The sequence below is a fragment of the Lepus europaeus genome, chromosome 13 (genome assembly GCF_033115175.1).
Source record: "Lepus europaeus isolate LE1 chromosome 13, mLepTim1.pri, whole genome shotgun sequence".
NCBI classification, from domain to species: domain Eukaryota; kingdom Metazoa; phylum Chordata; class Mammalia; order Lagomorpha; family Leporidae; genus Lepus; species Lepus europaeus.
In genome coordinates, this window is record NC_084839.1 from 63,521,231 (window position 1) to 63,539,633 (window position 18,403).

General features: G+C 41.6%; 1 pseudogene; it reads right to left on the reverse strand.

The window, feature by feature from the left end:
* Window positions 1–2,071: 2,071 nt before the first annotated feature.
* Window positions 2,072–18,403, reverse strand: part of LOC133772347 (U3 small nucleolar RNA-interacting protein 2-like) — a 72,106-nt pseudogene continuing 55,774 nt past the window's right edge.

An 18,403-nucleotide genomic window follows, 5' to 3' on the forward strand; every position in this document is an offset into this window, starting at 1 on the left:
TGGTATGTTGATTCGTTAACAGTAACTCAGGGGCTGGGGTTGTGGTTTGATGGGTTAAGCTGCCACCTGAAACACCAATATCCTGTATGGTGCCAGTTCAAGTCCTGGCTGCTCCACTTACAATCCAGCTCCTGGATAATTTGCCAGGGAAAGCATTAAAGGATGGCCCAAATCCTTGGACCCCTGCACCCACATGGAAGACCTAGATGAAGCTCCTAGCTACTGACCCAGCTCCAGCTTTTGTAACTATTTGGGGAGTGAACCAGAAGATTGAAGATCTCTATCACACCATCTCTCTTTAACTCTGCCTTTCAAATAAATAAAATAAATATTAAAAAATAGTCGCTCAATTCAATATTTGGCTCTGTTAGCACAAAAGACAAGACAATCTTGTTTCTATAGTTGTATACTTGGGCACTGTCACACACATCCCAGCTCCACAACTTCCCACCTGGGATTGATTGTAATGTTTCGATCTTTCTTTAAACTTCAGTTTTCCCACTCCTAAAAGAAAGGAAATGATGGACCCAACCTCAATAGGCTTGTTGTGGGGAATGATTGAGATAATCTGGATAAAACACTTGGTTCAATGTCCAACAAATAGGAAAAACTCAGTATCATTGTATTTGGTATCCCATTTAGCAGGCTTTTTGTGTGTTGCCCAGAAAGAATTAGCAGGAATTGGATCTGAAAAACACTCAGGTAAGAATTTGATCACCATTGTCATAAGAGACTTGTGACCAGTTACTCCTCAACTATCCAGGAGCGAAAATTATAAGACAAAAAAAAAATACTGCTTGAGCAACTTAAGTTAGATATGATAAAAAATAATTAACTATAAATATGATAAAACATTACCAGAAGATGCAATGGCCATTTTTCATTCTTCAAGAATAGTAGAAGCCAGGACCATGGAGAAAACTCATTTTTCAACTTTTTCCCTTTTAGCTTTAGGATTCAACAGTTGCTACCCAAAGATGCAAACTCTGGGAGATGAAATTTAAAATTCGGTTGAGAAACAATGCTCTTTCACTCTCACTAGATAATTGACTGGTTTGGGAAATACTATAGCAAAACTGTACTTCTTCCAAAATGTGAAGTCTTGGCCTGGGCAAACCAAGGCAGAAAATTCACACCATGAAAAGTGCGGACAGGATGGATGTCACAACATCTAGGTTGTCCCTTCTGCCCTTGAGACAGTGGCTCTTTCTTTCCATTGGGCTGCCATCCGTAGTCAGATCCAGACCGTCCCAGGTGGTTTGGGGTTTTGCTCCTCACTTTAGGCACTCTTTAAATAAGAGACCTTGTCAGTGGCTCTTCTGACTTCAGAAAGTGTGTGCCCACTAAATATTCGTTGAATGAGCCTAATCATTCTGATGAAAAGAGACCTCCTTTGTTCTTTTGGGCCATTGAGTTCACCAGTTACTAAATGGCCTGTGGATTTCTGGTCTGACTAATTTATAGCACCTGTTTATGTCTTTCTCACCCACAGGCTTCAACTGAATACCTGTGGCTGTACTTGGAAAAGGTGGCCAGAAGGACCCATCCATTTTGGCAAGTGCCTCCGGTCTGAAAGGTACAAATCAGAACTTTCACCACTTTCCATCTGGCACTCACTGATGGCGCCAACACCTCAAGAGCCCTGCTGGGGCAATTTGTCACTACGTGGACACATACAGACCACCGATGAAAGTGGGATTTTTGAACCAGCTTGAATGACCTGCCTATACGTGTAGACAGCCATGGTCACTTTTTCTCCATAGGATTAGATGTGCTGATTCCAATGTGGTTTATATTAGGCCATTATTTTCCTTCAAAGGTAAAATTTCTTTCAGAAAGCTGGAAATTTCTGAAATATTTCACTCCATTCATTCTCCTTATAAGTGCCCAGAATCTGAATATTAGCATATGACAAAAGAAAAAGAATTATTATTTTTTCTTTAGAATCCAAAGGAATTCTTCATATAACGTACAGTAAGCCATGGGGGGGGATAATTCTTTTCAGAATATTTTCTTCTAGTGTATGCATTGAGAGACTCTGTCAACTCTCCTAGAAATGGATGCTCAGGCTTTAGGAAGAGTGAATTCTCCTTAAAGTGCATGAAACATTCACTGTGACAAAATCAGGGGCAGGAACAAATGTCATTTCTCTCTCTTTTTTTTTTTTTTCAAGAGGAGGATTTAATGCACAGAAGGGCAGGGACCAGGGCATGGCCTGGGAAGGACTTAAACAAGGAGAACGAGAGAATCCGGAGCCTGAAGCTGTGGACCCCCAGACCCTGTGGAGCAGGATGATGCACAGGGAGTCGCCAGCCTCTTTGATCTGCCACCATCCACCAAGCATGCACTCCTGCCCCATCCTGGCCACCAGAAAGTTCCTCGTGCTGGAGAACTCGAGGCTGTTGATGAAACCCAACAGGCGGGTGTCCAAAGACTCAGCTGCCGGAAGCCCTCCCCACACTGCCAAAGCCTCACACAGGAGCCAAAGGAGCCTGTGGCAACCAGGTCAAGGCGGCCACGGAAGACACCCAGAAGGGCTGCTCCAAGCTCCATTGCCTGAATAGCCCGTGGCATCATGCTGCACAACAAGGGGCTGCTTCTTGGGGAGGTCCCACAGAGCCACGGAGCCATGGTCTGCCCCCAAAACCATGGGCTCCTCATTGATGAGGTGGATGTAGTCGTTGGAGCTCTGGTGGATGGAGAAGTCAAGCTGGGACTCCTTGGGGGTCTTCTACACACAGACACACACACACAGAGACACACACACACAGTCCTGTCCTGGCCCCCAGCCATCACACAGCACTTCTAGCAGGCCGTCCAGGGCAGCACAGTGGCTTGGTGTCCAAAGAGTATCTCCACGTTGCAGTTCCCCACCACGTTCTGCACCTTCATAGAGCAGTCTTAGGAGGTGCTGTGGAGCTGGTGGGTACCTCTGTGGCACGGCAGCCCCAACATGGTGTCCCGATGTCCCGTGCAGTTGTATAGGTGCCGGCAGCTCTGGGCCTTTCAGAAAAGAATGAGCTTGCTGCTGTTGCCTGAGACCAGGTAATTGCCATTGGGATGAGATGGCTATGCAAGGGGTTTGGCTGCTGTGGCCAGGGAGATTCTCCTCTGCGCCCTTCTTGGCGTGAGGAATCACATGCAGCTCCCAACCACTCCCCATGCTCCACTTAACAATGGTGCAGTCTTTGGCAGTGGGGACGATGGTCAAGGCATCCAGGGGTAATGGCCAAGCATGTGATGGAAAGCTGATAGCCCCTGTAAAAGCTGAATGTTGATGGGGCTGGGGCCGGAACCTCCTTTGCCAACGATTTCCACAGCCTGCCCCTCTGCTCAAGCTCAGGTGCCCTACCACCTGGTCCTGCTCAACGGCACAGGCATTGGCCTTCTCCTCTTGCTGCCTGAGCTGCTCAAAGTAATTGGGTCATGCACAGCTTCTCCTGGCAGTCTCCTCTGGCTCCTCTCCCTCTGTTGTCCTTGGAGCTGGGCTCCTGCTCTCAGAGTCTCTGGAGGTCTCCTCATTCATCTTGCCTCCACCCTTGGATTCGCCTCCATCCCCTGCAGAGCCTGCCTTTCTGTGTGCTTCCCTGGTCCTGCATTGCCTGCTTTCCCCATTTAGGGGCTGCCGCTGTTGCCTGCATGCTGCCTGCCACGTGTGTCAGAGTAAACGTCTCATACTCTTGTCCTGTTTCCCTACTGTATTTCTAGATTTTCACAGTTGGAGCTTGGATTACTTTATCATTTTCAACATTTTTTTCCTTCCTAACACTTGTTGAGGAAAAATTATGAGGTTCACCAGTAGTACTTCCAGGTGAAAAAAAAAATGTGTATCTAACATCCTCTCCTGCAGAAAGGAAGAACTAGAAAATAATTATTCCATTATAATTCCTGCCTCAAAAACATCTGGTGCTGAACATAGCATCACGCCCCATGTGGAGAGTTGTGAATTGTCTTTCGTAGGTACACACTTTGTCTCCTCATTAGATAATACGCTCCCAGAAGTGGAGGAGACCACCATGCATCGAGAACAAACCGCAGCCCATTACGTATTCTATTCCATGTATTTCCAACAGTCCTGTGAGGTCTTTATAGTGCGGAAAGGATGGGAGGTCTGACTCATTTCTCCAGATGCACACAGTGACAGTGGAGCGTTTACCCCACCTTGAGCTTGGACTTGTCAGTGAAGGTGTGCTGAGCAACAAAGACCGGCGTCAATTATCAAGATCAAGAGATTAGGATCATGAGCCTGTATGTCTGTTGGGTGAGGACTCTTGAGACTTCGGGAGCCTCTTTGAATTTTAAGAACAGTCTTAGCTTTAAATATCAATGTCATCCCACAAATTTTAAGAGACCCACTGTCTTCCACCCCACCCTAATACTCATTCACTCATTTAAACTCAGTATTTATTGAGTGCCTTGTGGGTGCCAAGCATTAGTTTATCTGCATGGGAGAAAGCATGAAACAAGTCAGAGACAGTCACTCCCTAGTAGAGCTTATGCTCAGCATGTTTGCTATCTATTGCTATTATCCCACAACTTATCAACTTATAACAAGGAACTTTTATCGTCTGATATTTTCTGTGAGTGAGGAATCTGAATGTTGGATAGTTGGGACCTCTGACTCAGGATCATAAGGGTATAATGTGTCAGTTAGGGCTATGGTCATCTCAAAGCCCATCTAAGAGAACGTATGCTTCCAAAATCACTCAAAGGGCTGAGACAGGCCTAGGTCCTCGTTAGCCAGAGATGTGAGTTCCTCGCCACATGGACCTCTCTGAAAGTATTCACAACAGGGCAGCTTGCTGCTCCCAGAGCAAGGACTCCCAGGGAGAGGGTGTCAGAGATATAAAGAGGACAAGAACCAAGTCACAGTTGTCCTGTAACTGAATACTATTCAACAGAAAGAAGTCACAGGGCCCAACCCACACTGTAGATGAAAAGGGTTAGCACAAGAACATAAATACCAGAAGACAAGGATAATCAGGGGCCATTCTAGAGCTTGCCACAGAGAAACAGACAGGAAATACAGAGCTAAGTAATAGTCAAAGATAATGGGGGCCGGCACGTGGCTCACTTGGTTAATCCTCTGCCTGCGCTGACAGCATCCCATATGGGAGCCGGGTTCTAGTCTCAGTTGCTCCTCTTCCAGTCCAGCTCTCTGCTGTGGCCCGAAAGGGAAGTGGAGGATGGCCCAAGTGCTTGGGCCCTGCACCCGCATGGGAGACCAGGGAGAAGCACCTGGCTCCTGCCTTCGGATTGGTGCAATGCCAGCCGAGGCATCCATTTGGGGAGTGAACCAACGGAAGACCTTTCTCTTTGTCTCTCTCTCACTGTCTGTAACTCTATCTGTCAAATAAATAAAAAGAAAAAGAAAAAAGAAAAGAAAAGTCAAAGATAATGGTAAGTACTACAAAGAAAAATGAAGTGAGATGAAGAATAAAATATAAATTGAGGGACAGTGTTATAAACAGAATTGTCTGGGAAGGTTTCTTGGCAAAGGTGACTTTTTTTTTTTTTTTTGACAGATAGAGTTAGACAGTGAGAGACAGAGATACAGAGAGAAAGGTCTTCCTTCCATTGGTTCACCCCCCAAAATGGCCTCCATGGCCGGAGCTATGCTGATCCGAAGCCAGGAGCCAGGTGCTTCCCCCTGGTCTCCCATGCGGGTGCAGGGCCCAAGGACTTGGGCCATCCTCCACTGCCCTCCCAGGCCACAGCAGAGAGCTGGACTGGAAGAGGAGCAATCAGGACTAGAATGCAGTGCCCATATGGATGCTGGCACCACAGACAGAGGATTAACCAAGTGAGCCACGGCACTGGCTCCGCAAAGGTGACTTTTAAGTTAGGATCTGAATGATGTCTGGGAGCCAGCTATGCCTGAATCTGGGCAAAGTGCACACTGGAAGAAGTGACACAAAGTACAAAACTCTGTGACAAGGATCCTGGTATGTAGGAGAAATGGTAAGGAGACCAGTGTGGAGAAACCATGGGAAGTGAGGTGGATGTGGGGGAAAGGTCAGTGTGGCGGCCATGACCTTGCATTGTTGATCAAGGCAAAGAACATAGGTTTTATTCCAAAAGGGATGATAAGGCTTATATTTTTAAAAGTTCACTTTGGTTGCTGTTGTAGAGAATGGGCTACAGGCAAGAGAGAGAAAGCAAGACCAGTGAGATGCAATCACAGTGGTGCCTATGAGATGTGATGGCAACTCAGACAAGGGTGAAGTTTCAGGTTCTTATTTGTCTCTTAATGTCCTCCTGCTCCCACCAGCTGCTTTGCCTGAATTCTGACTCTCCCAGTGTCTCTGTGACAATATTCGCACCACCTTAGCCTGACCTCCGTGAGGAATGCAGTTCCATGTCTGTTTAATTCCTCTGCAGAGTGATCATCAACACAAGAAGGCACACATGACGGACTCTACCTGTGACTCAGCAGGTTTATTTTCCAGCCCAGAACAGTGCGGCACACTATTTAAAACCTAATATTAAGCATTGCTATTATAAAATGTCCCTTGCTCATGCTTCCACCATCCACATCAGTCACCATGTTGCCATGCCATTCATTGTCCCTTGATCTTCTTGGAGCTCCATGTTTCCAGGTTTCCTGGATCTTCTCTATCTCTGTTTGCTCACATATAAAGTTTCTACATAAAAGTTTTCTAGTCTTCACATATGAAGGCAATCAAGTACCCCCATTGGACCTCATCCCTCTAGATCTTGACTCAGGGCTGAACTTTTCACAGCCAAAATACTCTGTCAAATTGTTTTACCAAGAAATATCAAGAGCAATTAAATTTTCCTAAGTAATACACCCAGAGATTTTCATACCACCATGATACTTGGATGGAAAATTAGAAGGCAAGAGGAGGAACAGGCTAGGAAGGACTCCAAAAGCAGATTCAGAGCTTATGTCATTCTTTGCAGATGAAGAAAGTACTCAAAGATGCTGAATTAAAAATAATTCCAGCAAGAATTTCTCTAATCAATATAGACATTGAGTATTTGGGTTTTCTTATCACCCAGAGAATACAAATGCCCCAAAGGACACCCAAGTCATAATAATTCCACAGCTCCCATCCTCTGTACACTTTTTGGCAGCTCCATATATTACAGTCACTGTAAACTCAATTCCCCCAGAAAACTTCGAGATAACAAATTTACTTTTCAACTATTTATTTACTTGGCTTATTATATTAAGAGTCTAGGTACTCATAGAGTCTTCAGGTTCTGTTAATGATATCATGTTTCAGAAGTACAGAAATGATGGAAGAAGAATTAATTTCTGATTCACATAGCAATAAATTGAGACATGTTGACTCGAGTGTTATTTCTGCCAAGAACTTTTGCTGCCAGATTTTATTTACAGAATGTCATCATTTTCCAAAACATTATTGTTTCCTTTTTCAGATCCTGCCTTCAGAGTAGAGCAGGTAAATTGGGGGAGGATTTATACATGATGATAGCTAAATCCCCTCATTTATGAAGTTGCATAGCGTTTGGCTCATTAATAGCTGTTGAAAATGCTAGTCCAATAAAATAAGAAGAGCTTTCACCTGTTGCACTTAATTGTTGAAATCAAGTGGGACATATTCCCAAACATTGTCTTGAAGCAAACAATCAGTCCTGGTACTGGGTGTTTCTCAAGTCAGATGTGGGAAAGGCACTGCCCTTGCTGGATGGGCAATCTGATGTTATAAATTTACCATCTTAGGGCTCTGCCTAACTCAACAAGGCTTGTTGTGCTCAACAACCTGTCTACTCAACTCCATTTGGGCAATTGAGAAATTCCATTGAAGATATTGACAAGTTTCCAAAAAGCAATAAAATCTGTAATAATGGTTTGAAGGATACAAGCATCTGTCATTACACCAGTGATGACACTATATTTTCATCATGAAGTATATAGTAAAGCTGTGGGCCAGAAGGAAAGCTAAAGAAATGCCAAGTAAGTACTTCTCCACAATTATAGATGTTAATATTTTGCTTTGTTCTCCTCATCTGCTTCAGGCCCTGGTTTGAGAGCTGGTGGAAGAAGCACTCTGAACTGTGGAGAAGAATGTGGAAAGACAATTGCTGATTTAGCTGAAATTGTTCCCAAAGTTTGAAGAAGGGCAGGGTCAAATTTCAGGGGCTGAAGACAGAATGTTATGGTCCAGATTGGACTTCAATTTCCTCTTGATAAGAGTACATTCACGTGTGTGTGTGTGTGTGTGTGTGAAGAGTCCACAATTTATTTCCCATAACTATGTGGTTCCAAATCTAGGTTGATCATCAGAATTATTTGAGGAGCTTTTAAAAACACAGATGCCCACACTAACTCATTCCAAGGCCAAGGAATCTGTTTGTGAAGCAAGTTCCCATTCAGATGACTGGTTACTAGCCATGTTTAGTGTCACTATTATAATAGCAATCCATCTCTTCACCTTTCCCATTTCTCTATGGATTTCTTCAAGCAGTTTCATTTAGCCATGTTTCTTTTTTCATTTCCTTTATATTTTGACCTGAATTTTTGGTCCGTAACTGCTGTTTCATTTTTGGGTTAATAAAGGTGCTTGTCTTTCTGTGCAGAGCTTTTCTCTCCATTTCTAAACATTTTCAATAATGAGAGATTCAACTCTAAATGATACTGTATTCCCAAACCTCTTAAAGGCCTACTATGAATTCACCAGAGAATAGGCCCAGTCATTACCTATACATCACCATGGAGGTGAATCTTCCTTAGTTCCGAGAGAAACCTCAACTGCAAACTGGCCAAGTGCTGCCCAGTGACCCAATGGCACATTCATAAATCTGTGTCTATTCTGCTTCTGAGACCAACATGGAATGTGGTGCAACCCACTGGGTTGCATTCAGTACTGTCAGCAACTCCAGCATTACAAAATAAGCCAATTTTTGATTTTCAGGTGAAATGTCATTAAGAATTTTTCCCTGCTTAAAGATGAAAAAGAACATAAAATGGATCACATTAACCTCAAAGACCATGTTCTTACAAAACAATAGCTTCCTGAGCTAATTTTAAATAAGGTAATTACAAATGAATCTGAAGCATATAGTTGCAACTTCTCTGAAAATCCAAAAGGGCCTAAAATTTCAGGGGTAGAGCCAGAGACAAACATGAAGATTTTCCAAAGGCCTAGATAATGGTCTAAAACACTTTCTGAAAACTCAAAGATGTCATGTTTAATAAGCTCTACTTCTCTATTTTCTAGCTTAGTTAGCAAATCTACAGATATAAATGAGAGTTTCTAACAAGTTCCAGCCAGAAGTAGTTTATAAACTACAATCTAATTATACAAAAGTCTAAGAACAGGATGTAAATAGATAGGGTACATGCTCAAAAAACCCAAAGCTGGGCATCCAACAACTTTCAAGTAATTTTTAATAAAAAGAAAGTACTTGAAAATGAATGATAGTTCAACTAATCAATTGTTGCTGAAGAATTTTCCCCTAATTAAGTCCTGATGGTTTTACAATGCAGCAAAGAATGCACTGAGCTTTTGACAACTTCTTCCACTCCCAGTGAAAAGGAAGCCAGCCCAGAAAACTACTTAGGAAGATCCGGACAACAGATGGCACATCAAAACTGAACAATGATTCCAGTAAGCGAGGCCTCAGAGGCACTGTGATACATTCCACAGCTGGATATCATAAAACTTGGGTGCCATTGTGCTGCTGTGACCATTAAACTATGCCACAGACCAGTGTACATAACTGGTCGAAGCCTAGTCACAAGCTGGACTAATTAAGGAAAGCACCTGGGGACTTAGAGGAAGCAAACTTTCTCAGGTTTGCTATATAGCTGGAATGTGAAACAAGTGAAAATTCCTCCATCCCAATTCCCAGCAGAATGGGGGCAGCTACCTCACAACAGGGATCTAAAATGAAAAAATAGGCTTTTAAAAATGTAAATATATTACAGTTGAATAGCTGGTATCTTATTATAAAAGGATGATGCTTGTACTTTTAGAGTTTATATTTTTAGAACTCTTGGCTAGAGTAAAGAGAGCTACAGTGGTTGGTTTTGTGGTACAGAGGGTTAAGCCACTGCCCACAAGGCTGACATGCCATACGAGCAATGGTTCGTGTTCTAGCTGCTCTGCTTCTGATCCAGCTCCCTGCTAATGTGGCTGGGAAAGCAGCAGAAAACTAGAACACCCATTATCTTGTAAAATGATTATATAATTAATAGCATAACACATAACAATATTATGTAATTATTATGCAATAATAATCCCCTACAAGACTAATAGTTTTTATTTATTGAGTCTTAGTTTCCACAGTAAATGGAACCCACATATCTTACTCAGTAGACTTTACACACTAAGACAGAAGGGTGCTTTGTTTACCACAATATATCACATGCCTAGCATGATGTCTGGTGTATAAATAGACATGTTTAATAAATTATTCTAGTGAATCTTTTTTTCTGTACTAAAATTTTGACACTTTGTTTTTCTTTATTAAAAAAAGGAATCAATATAAACCCCAATAAGGTCAGGACAAGAAAGGGGAGTTAGAGATTGAGAGAAGGAGCTCAATCTCACAACTCAAATGAACACAGTGGCATTTATAAGAAGTCTCTGGAAAGCAGTTATTAAGGCTATGTCTAAACCAACTGGCTGCATTTACCTTAATCATTTACTATCTGGGTTTTCATGACCAATTAAATCAGTCTAATCACTTACACGCACAGACATAATCAAAGAAGGAAAAATGGAAAGTTGGATGGCTTTCACCTAATGAGAAAACAATGCCATGGTGTAATTGGAAACTTAATCCCAGTGGACAACATATTCTACAAAACTTGCAATAGAACATAGAACACAAGAGATACTATTTGGTCCCACACCTCATTCAGGTCTTGAAGCAACAGCCAAGGGAAGGACATGATCTGTGTTAGTGGGGTGTGAAATTTCAGATGGGGCTTGAATTCAGTTCCACAATCATATTTCAGGTCATTAAGCCGAACACCCAGAGGCAGCAGTCTTCCCAAAGGCATGCCAACAGCTTGAATGATTTAAACGAACCACTGCTTCACATTTGTGAGATCAAGGAGAACATAGGTTGGAAGGAAGCTGGTTGGTGAGAAAGATGGATGAAAGCACTGATGTCTGGGACTGGTGCTGGTGGCATAGTAAGTTAAGCCTACACTTATGGTCCTGGTATCCCATATGGGTGCCAGTTCGTGTCCTACCTGCTCCTCTTCCAAAGCAATGCTCTGCTAATGGCCTGGGAAAGCAGTGGAAGAAGGCCCAGGTGCTTGGGCCCCCACACCCAAATAGGAGACAGGAAGAAGCTTCTGGCTGCTGGCTTTGGATTGGCCCAGCTTTGGCCATTGTGGTCATTTGGAGAGTGAACTAGCGGATGGAAGACCTCCTTCTCTGTGTCTCCCTCTATCTGTAACTCTGCCTCTCAAATTAATAAATAAATCTTTAAAAAAAATACTGACTTCAGGGATAGCACATCTGCTAAGGATGAAGCTGGCATGAAAATTATTTTTAACGAAGCAAGATAACAATAAATTGGGGTTAAAAATACAATGAGGTCTTCAAATGGTGGATATTCAGGTTATATTGCTAGCAGTCTCAATACACTGAACTCCATGTGGCCTCAGGGTTTGGAGAGTTACAAGACTAGGAAGGCAGAAGAAGTTGAGCACAAAGGCTGTTATAGAAGGAAAGTATACCGTAGCATGAAACTGCTGTTCTCTAACTCAGTGCATCAAGTGACATGGCGAAGGATCTTACCCAATTCATATCCTTTCAAAGGGCCTTGAAGAACAACACTTGGAGCCCTACTGCTCTGGATGTTTTGCCACAAATATTCACAATACAATACTGATGGAGAACATGAATGAGCCAAGCAAAATACACAAAGGCAGCCCACAGTCATACTGAAGTCACCACTCTGTCCAGAAGGCAGGACAAGGTCATAACTGCTTCTCAGGGGACTGGGTTGTACCAGAAAGAATACAGAGCCTAGTTCAGCTTAGAGGCATATTTCCCTAGGTGACCTCTGAATAAATGCAGTAAGAAGCAGCTAAAGAGAGGCTGTATGTACAGCATATGTCAGTTTCTATTATTTTGAGAAACCTGCATTGTGCAACTGGTAGATCATAAACATCTGGCTTGCACTGGGCTATTATTTAATTAAGCCAACCCTTCATGACTGATAGTTCTGTCATTTTAACAATTCTTTGTTTTGCTCATCTAATTGGCAAATCACTCCTTATCGTGGCTATGTTTTTTTTTCTAATGTAACATCTTCTAGCTGCTGTCCAAGATGATATAAACTCCAGATTATTGACTTCCTTAGGTCTTCAATGGAAGTTGTCATGGAGAATTAAGTTTTTGACAAATCAACACCGTGTGTGTAGTGCTTCTTCCTGGGTGTGATGTCAAGTAATTTGAGAACTGTCTCTAGATTTGGCCTGGAGTCACACTGAAGTCTGAGACTCTGTCATTTACGTCAAGCTTGAACATATACATCTTAATAGACTGCAGTATTTCTTAGACTTTGATGGTATCTGCGAGCATGATGAAAAGGGTTTCACCATCAAATTTAAAATGTTTGTGTGTATTTTTTAAATCATAGGCTTCTTTTGTCATAAACAAGTTCAGGCAGCAGAAAAGAGTAAAGAGAGTTCAGATTTACTCATATGGTATATTCTCAGAAGAGATTCATTTTTAAGGAGCAATTATTGGGCTATCCACATCAGGCCCGTGCAAATGAAAAGATCAGAGTTAATTAATCTCATCCTGAGTAAGAGAAGTGACGAATAGCAATTAAGTATTTTGTGTTCCTCAAGGAATTTGCCTACTTACTTACTATTTATTTCTCAAGGGAAAGAGTCACTCTCATACTACAGAAAATGCTTGATGGAGAGGGCTAAGGCTAATGACTCATATTCGGATTATCTGTCTTGGGCATGGCACAGGAAAAATAATGGGAATTTTTGGAGTCATACATATAAGGGTACTTCAAAAGTTTCTCAAAAATGTAATTAAAATATAAGTATATTTTGGAGCAAAACACTTTGAAATGCATGCATTTTTGAGGGGTCTCCAAAATTTTCATGGGAAAGGTATTCCATAAAAAAACTTTGTGCAGCTTGCAGAAGTTTTCACACCAAAACAAACCTATCTTTTAATTCCATTTCCCATGAACTTTTTGAACCCTCGTACCTAGTTTCCACCATTTGCTGGTTCTGAGATCCTACCTAACTTGTATAAACACCTCATTCATAAAGCAGATGTAGTAGAGCCCAACTCCCTTCACAGCAAAAGCAAGGCAGCCACCCGCTCCTCCAGGCTCTAGAAACAGTAAAGAAAGAAGGTCCTGAGGAGAGAGGAAATTCAACCCAAAGAGGTTTAGTCAGGCACAACTGAAACTAGAAATTACATTTCTAATATGTGGCCTTTCACTTCATGCAGTTTATTTTATAGAGTACATTAAGGTTATGTCTACACCCTGGAAAATTTGGTTTCATTCAGGTAAACAAAACTAGATCAAATGACAACACAAAAATAAATAATAATAATTGATGTTATTCTGATGGGAGAAAGTATGAAGAACATACTTTTTTTCATTAAATGATCTTAAGTCACTTGCGGGATGCCTTTTTTGCTGTTCAGTTCATCTTTGAGGCACCCTTAGAAGCCAATGTCTTTATCAGGGAAAATAATCAGCAAGTATATTAATTAGGGCATTGCTTACACTTTTACTCCAAGTCTAATGACTTGCTGATTTTAAGGTAGAATGCCTTTCATTAAAGTCATTAATACTCTAAGTGAACTTGTGGCTGAAATTCCATATGAATTTAGGAATTATACTCAGTTTGCTTTATATTTTAAGACCCTCAGGCTATAAGTATTTCCCTATTGTAGACATTCAAAATTACAACCAGATCTCTTTAGGTATATTAACAAATGCCTCATCTTCACAGGTGAAAATGGAAATGAAACACAGAATCCTCAACAAAACCCTGTGTGTGTTAATGTCTCTTTGCTGTTGTTATATATAAGTCTCTTCTGCAGCTGGTTTCAAATTAGCACAGCTGGTTCCTAGAGTGTGGTTGGCATTGACATTCACTGTTCAGTCTTCTTCAGAATATCAGAGCACATACTCTTCTAGGCCTCACCATCCAGCAGGCACCCTTATACAATGTGTTTCTCTGAGCCCCAGGGAGGGTCTTCTTCCAATAATTTATTTTGCAGTCCCTGATATGGTGTAGTAGTGATGACTGCAGCTTTGTTCTGATTCTCACTGTTCTTGTGACCTTTTTGTGGACCAGGGATGGGCCTAGTGTTTGGGAAGCTTGGACCTCTGACCTCTGGGGAATGTCTTCCCCTCTACCCATATAGAAAACTCCTTTGGCTCTTGTGATTTGCTTTTCCACAAGTTTCTTACAGAAGAATTGTGGAGATGTTGTGAGGAGGGCATAAGGGAAGGAGGTGGTAGAGACTGGTGAGGTAGAGCTCCACCCTAAGTCTAGAACCTTGTTCCCTCTTTCACCAGTTTATGCTAATGCCACTGACTCTTTGAGCACCCTGTGCTTTCCTTTGGATGCATTTCCTTAGAATGCTCTAAGGCTTTATCTCCTAGCCAGATCCTTTTAGCTTCTGTGAGAACATCAGAGAAATTTGTAGACCCATCAAAAACTTTCTAACAGGTACTCCTGGCCCCATGCAAGCCAAGGAATCAGTCAGTGCAAAAACCTCAGTGCTCTGAAGCATTTCTCAAAAATTCAGAAACTCTCAGAATATCTGGAAGTAAGCAGGGTTAGGGTTAGGGTTAGGGTTAGGGTTAGGGTTAGGGTTAGGGTTAGAGGTAGAGGTTGGAGGGTAGAGGTAGAGTTAGACTTAGGCTTAGGCTTAGGCTTAGACTTCAATTCAAACTTAGAATTAGGCTTGTGTTTGGGTTGGGGTTGGAACTGGGGTTTGGATTGGAGTTGGGATGGAGTTGCAATTCATTCTTACAGTCACATTGACCCACCTCAACAGGTTTGGTTCTGGTTGATTATGTTACCAAATCCACATTCCAGAAGATGCAGCCAGCACACATATATAATTTTTACTTTTCAAGACATATGTTTTAGTAAGTTTGGGCCTCTACAACAAAGTATTATAGAGGGGACAGCTTTAAGCAACAGAAATTTATTTCTCAGATTGGAGGCTAGAAGTCTGAGAAAGGAATACAAGCATAGGCAAGTTCTGGTAAGGACTCTCTTCTGGTGATTTGCTTTTGCACAAGTTTCTAACAGAAGAATTGTGGAGATGTTGTGACTTCTCTCGCAGACTGCTAGTTCTTCTTTATATACTCACATGGTAGAGCAAGGGTGAGAGAGCTCTCTGGGGTTTCTTTTATAAGCACACTAATTTCATTTATGAGGTTTCCTGCCACGAGTCATGACCTAATTACCCCTGCAAAGGCTTCATCTCCTAATTCCAACATATTGTTGGTGAAGATTTCCTTCTTTGTTTTTACTTGAAAGGCAGAGGGAGAGAGCGGAGGGGAGAGAGAGTAAGAAAGAGAGATCTACTATTTACTCTCCAAATGCCCATAACGGCCAGGACTGAGCCAGGTCAGAGCTGGGAGCTGAGAACACAATCCAGGTCTCCCATGTGGGTGGCAGGAACCCAATCACTTGAGCCATAAACACTGCTCCTGGGGTCTTCATTAACAGGAAGCTGGAGTCTGAAGCCAGGGCCAGAAATTAAAGCCAGGTACTCCAATATGGAATGCAGATGTCTTTTTTTTTTTAAGATTTATTTTTTTCGAAAGGTGCTGAGCCACATAACTGGCCCCAGGGATGCAGACATCTCAACCACTAGGCCAAATACCCACCATGGTGTTGAAGATTTCAACATGTGAATTCTAGGCAGACACATACATCCAGTCCATAATAATCAATTATATTCTGGCCACCACATCCCCTCTGCATGTACTCACTGCAAGCTCCTTCCTTCAGTGATTCACCACACAGCATTCCCGTGACACTACTTTTGGAGGTGCTTTGTGTTTAGAATCTTTTCCTTCTCCATGTATTTTTTATGTAATTCCTCTTCTTCTTACAGAACTGTCTTAAAATCTACCTCCCTGTGAAGACTTCGTCAATTTCACAAGTCCACACAGATCTCTCTATTCTCTTTCCGTCTGGTCTGTTGTTCTCTAAACATATCCATTAGTCTTGGCTTTACACTGAACTGTAGATCCATTGAAGAGCGGTCCCTTGCTCTTTATGCAGTCTTGAATCCATCCGATATTTAGCATGATGGACTCTACTGGTCACAGAGGCAAGGCAATCAATCAAAGTAAGGTAAAAAATAAGTTCGAGCAGTAGTGGGAGCGGAGAGCGGACCCCAGAGAACCCTGAGCAGGCCCACCACACCTTTGACCAGATTACCAGAACTGTCTGCATTACCTATGCAGCTTAGGGTTTTTATTATTTTTACCTAAAGATGTCTCCTTTTGGTAATGATAAACTTGTTTTTTAAAAAAGCCTGGTTTTTCTCAACACACCTTTAAAGGTTTTTAAATTGTTTCATATTTGATCAAGTTGTGATGTTTAAGAACTTCATTTTTAATCTGTAATAGAAGTTTATAACTTGATTTTTTTCAAAAAGCCAACAAACTGCAAGCACCAGTTAATAAAGGTCTTAAATAATTGAAAAAAATAAAGTAAAAAAATATTGCTTATTTGGTTGGTCCATTTGATATCTCATCTAAACTTGTAGTAGGCACTATAGCCTATAATCTCTGCCTTCAAACAGCTCCCAATCTCACTGAGATGGCAAGAAAAACAACAAGAAGCAATTTGGACATAGGCAAATTCTAAATTGCTTGATGCAATCAAGTGTTTGGCACCCAAGAGAAGGGTAGTTTGAGGCAACTGAAGTTCACCAGGAACACTTTATGGATATGATAAAGTTTTTGTATGGCCCCTCAACATTTACAATTGAGGAAGCCCATCAAAAAGCAGGTGGTTATAGTTTACAAAAACCTATACATGAATGATTGTTGAAGTTTTATTCATATTTTCTAAAAACTGCAAATGGCTTAGAAGTTCTTCAACGAGTGAATGATTAACGTGTTGTGTGTTCACACAATGAAATACTATTTAAAAATAAAAATAAAAGAACTATTGGTACATGCATCAACATGAATGAATGTCCCAATCATACTGCATGATTCCATTTATATTAACATTCTTGAAATGACAAAATTTAGAAAAAGCTGTCATATTAGTGGTTGCAGGTGTTTGGAGAGGGGCAGGAGAAGATGGGCATGGAGAAATGCAGGAGAGAGGTGGTATGGTTAGGCAATGGCAACCCAAGGATCTTTGCTGCGATGGAACTGGTTAATATTTTAACTGTGATGGTGGGTATGGAATTCAATATGTGCACATCTATACTGGAATACAAGTAAAACTGGAAAATCTGACAAAGATAATTTGGATTGTATCAGTGTTAGTATACTGGTTGTAAATTTGTTACCCCTAATGGAAACTGGATAAAGGGTACAAAGCATCTCTGTTTCTTGTGGCTCAGCCTTTTAAGTAGATGAAAATATACAAATTAATACTGCTGTGAATCTATAATTATCTCAATAAAAATTTTCATTAAAAAGGCTTCTGGGTTCCATTGCATATGAAAAGATATAGTATCAACTAAGCAAAAAAAAACCTAGATGAGGACCAAGATCAAATTTCCGGAGGTTTTTTTTTTTCTTTTTTTTTTCTTTTAAGAGTTACCTTATATTATTTGAAATGCAGAGTAACAGAATGAGAGAGAGAGAGATCCTCCATCTGCTGGTTCACTCCCCAAATGGCTGCAATGGCCAGGGCTGGACTAGGCCGAAGTCAGGAACCAGGAGTTTCACCTGGATCTCCCATGTGGGTGCAGGGGTCCAAGCACTTGGGCCATCTTCTGCTGCTTTCCCAGGTGCATTAGCAGGGAGCTATCAGAAGCGCAGCAGCCAGGAATCAAATCAGTCCCTATAAAGGATGCCAGCACTGGAGGCAGAGGCTTAACCCACTATGCCACAGCACTGGGCCCTAGAAGTTTTTGTTACACAAATAGTTCTTAGTCTTTAAGCTACTTTGCCTCAACATTCAAGTCAAAAAATTTAAAATAGAAAGTAGTAAAATATATCAGGAGAATTTTTACAATTCAAACACTCAAGGAACACCAAGTTTCTTTCATTAATGTGTATAGAGTCTAACTTGGGGAAACCATTCCATTTCATTGAAAGAGTGAGAAAATGAGACAGTGTTTTTGCAACAAATACTATACACCCTGACTCTCAAAAAAAAAAAGCCCCTCACCTGTTCCCAGCCTAATAGTTCTTTTTTTTTCTCCTTTTTGACAGGCAGAGTGGACAGTGAGAGAGACAGAGAGAAAGA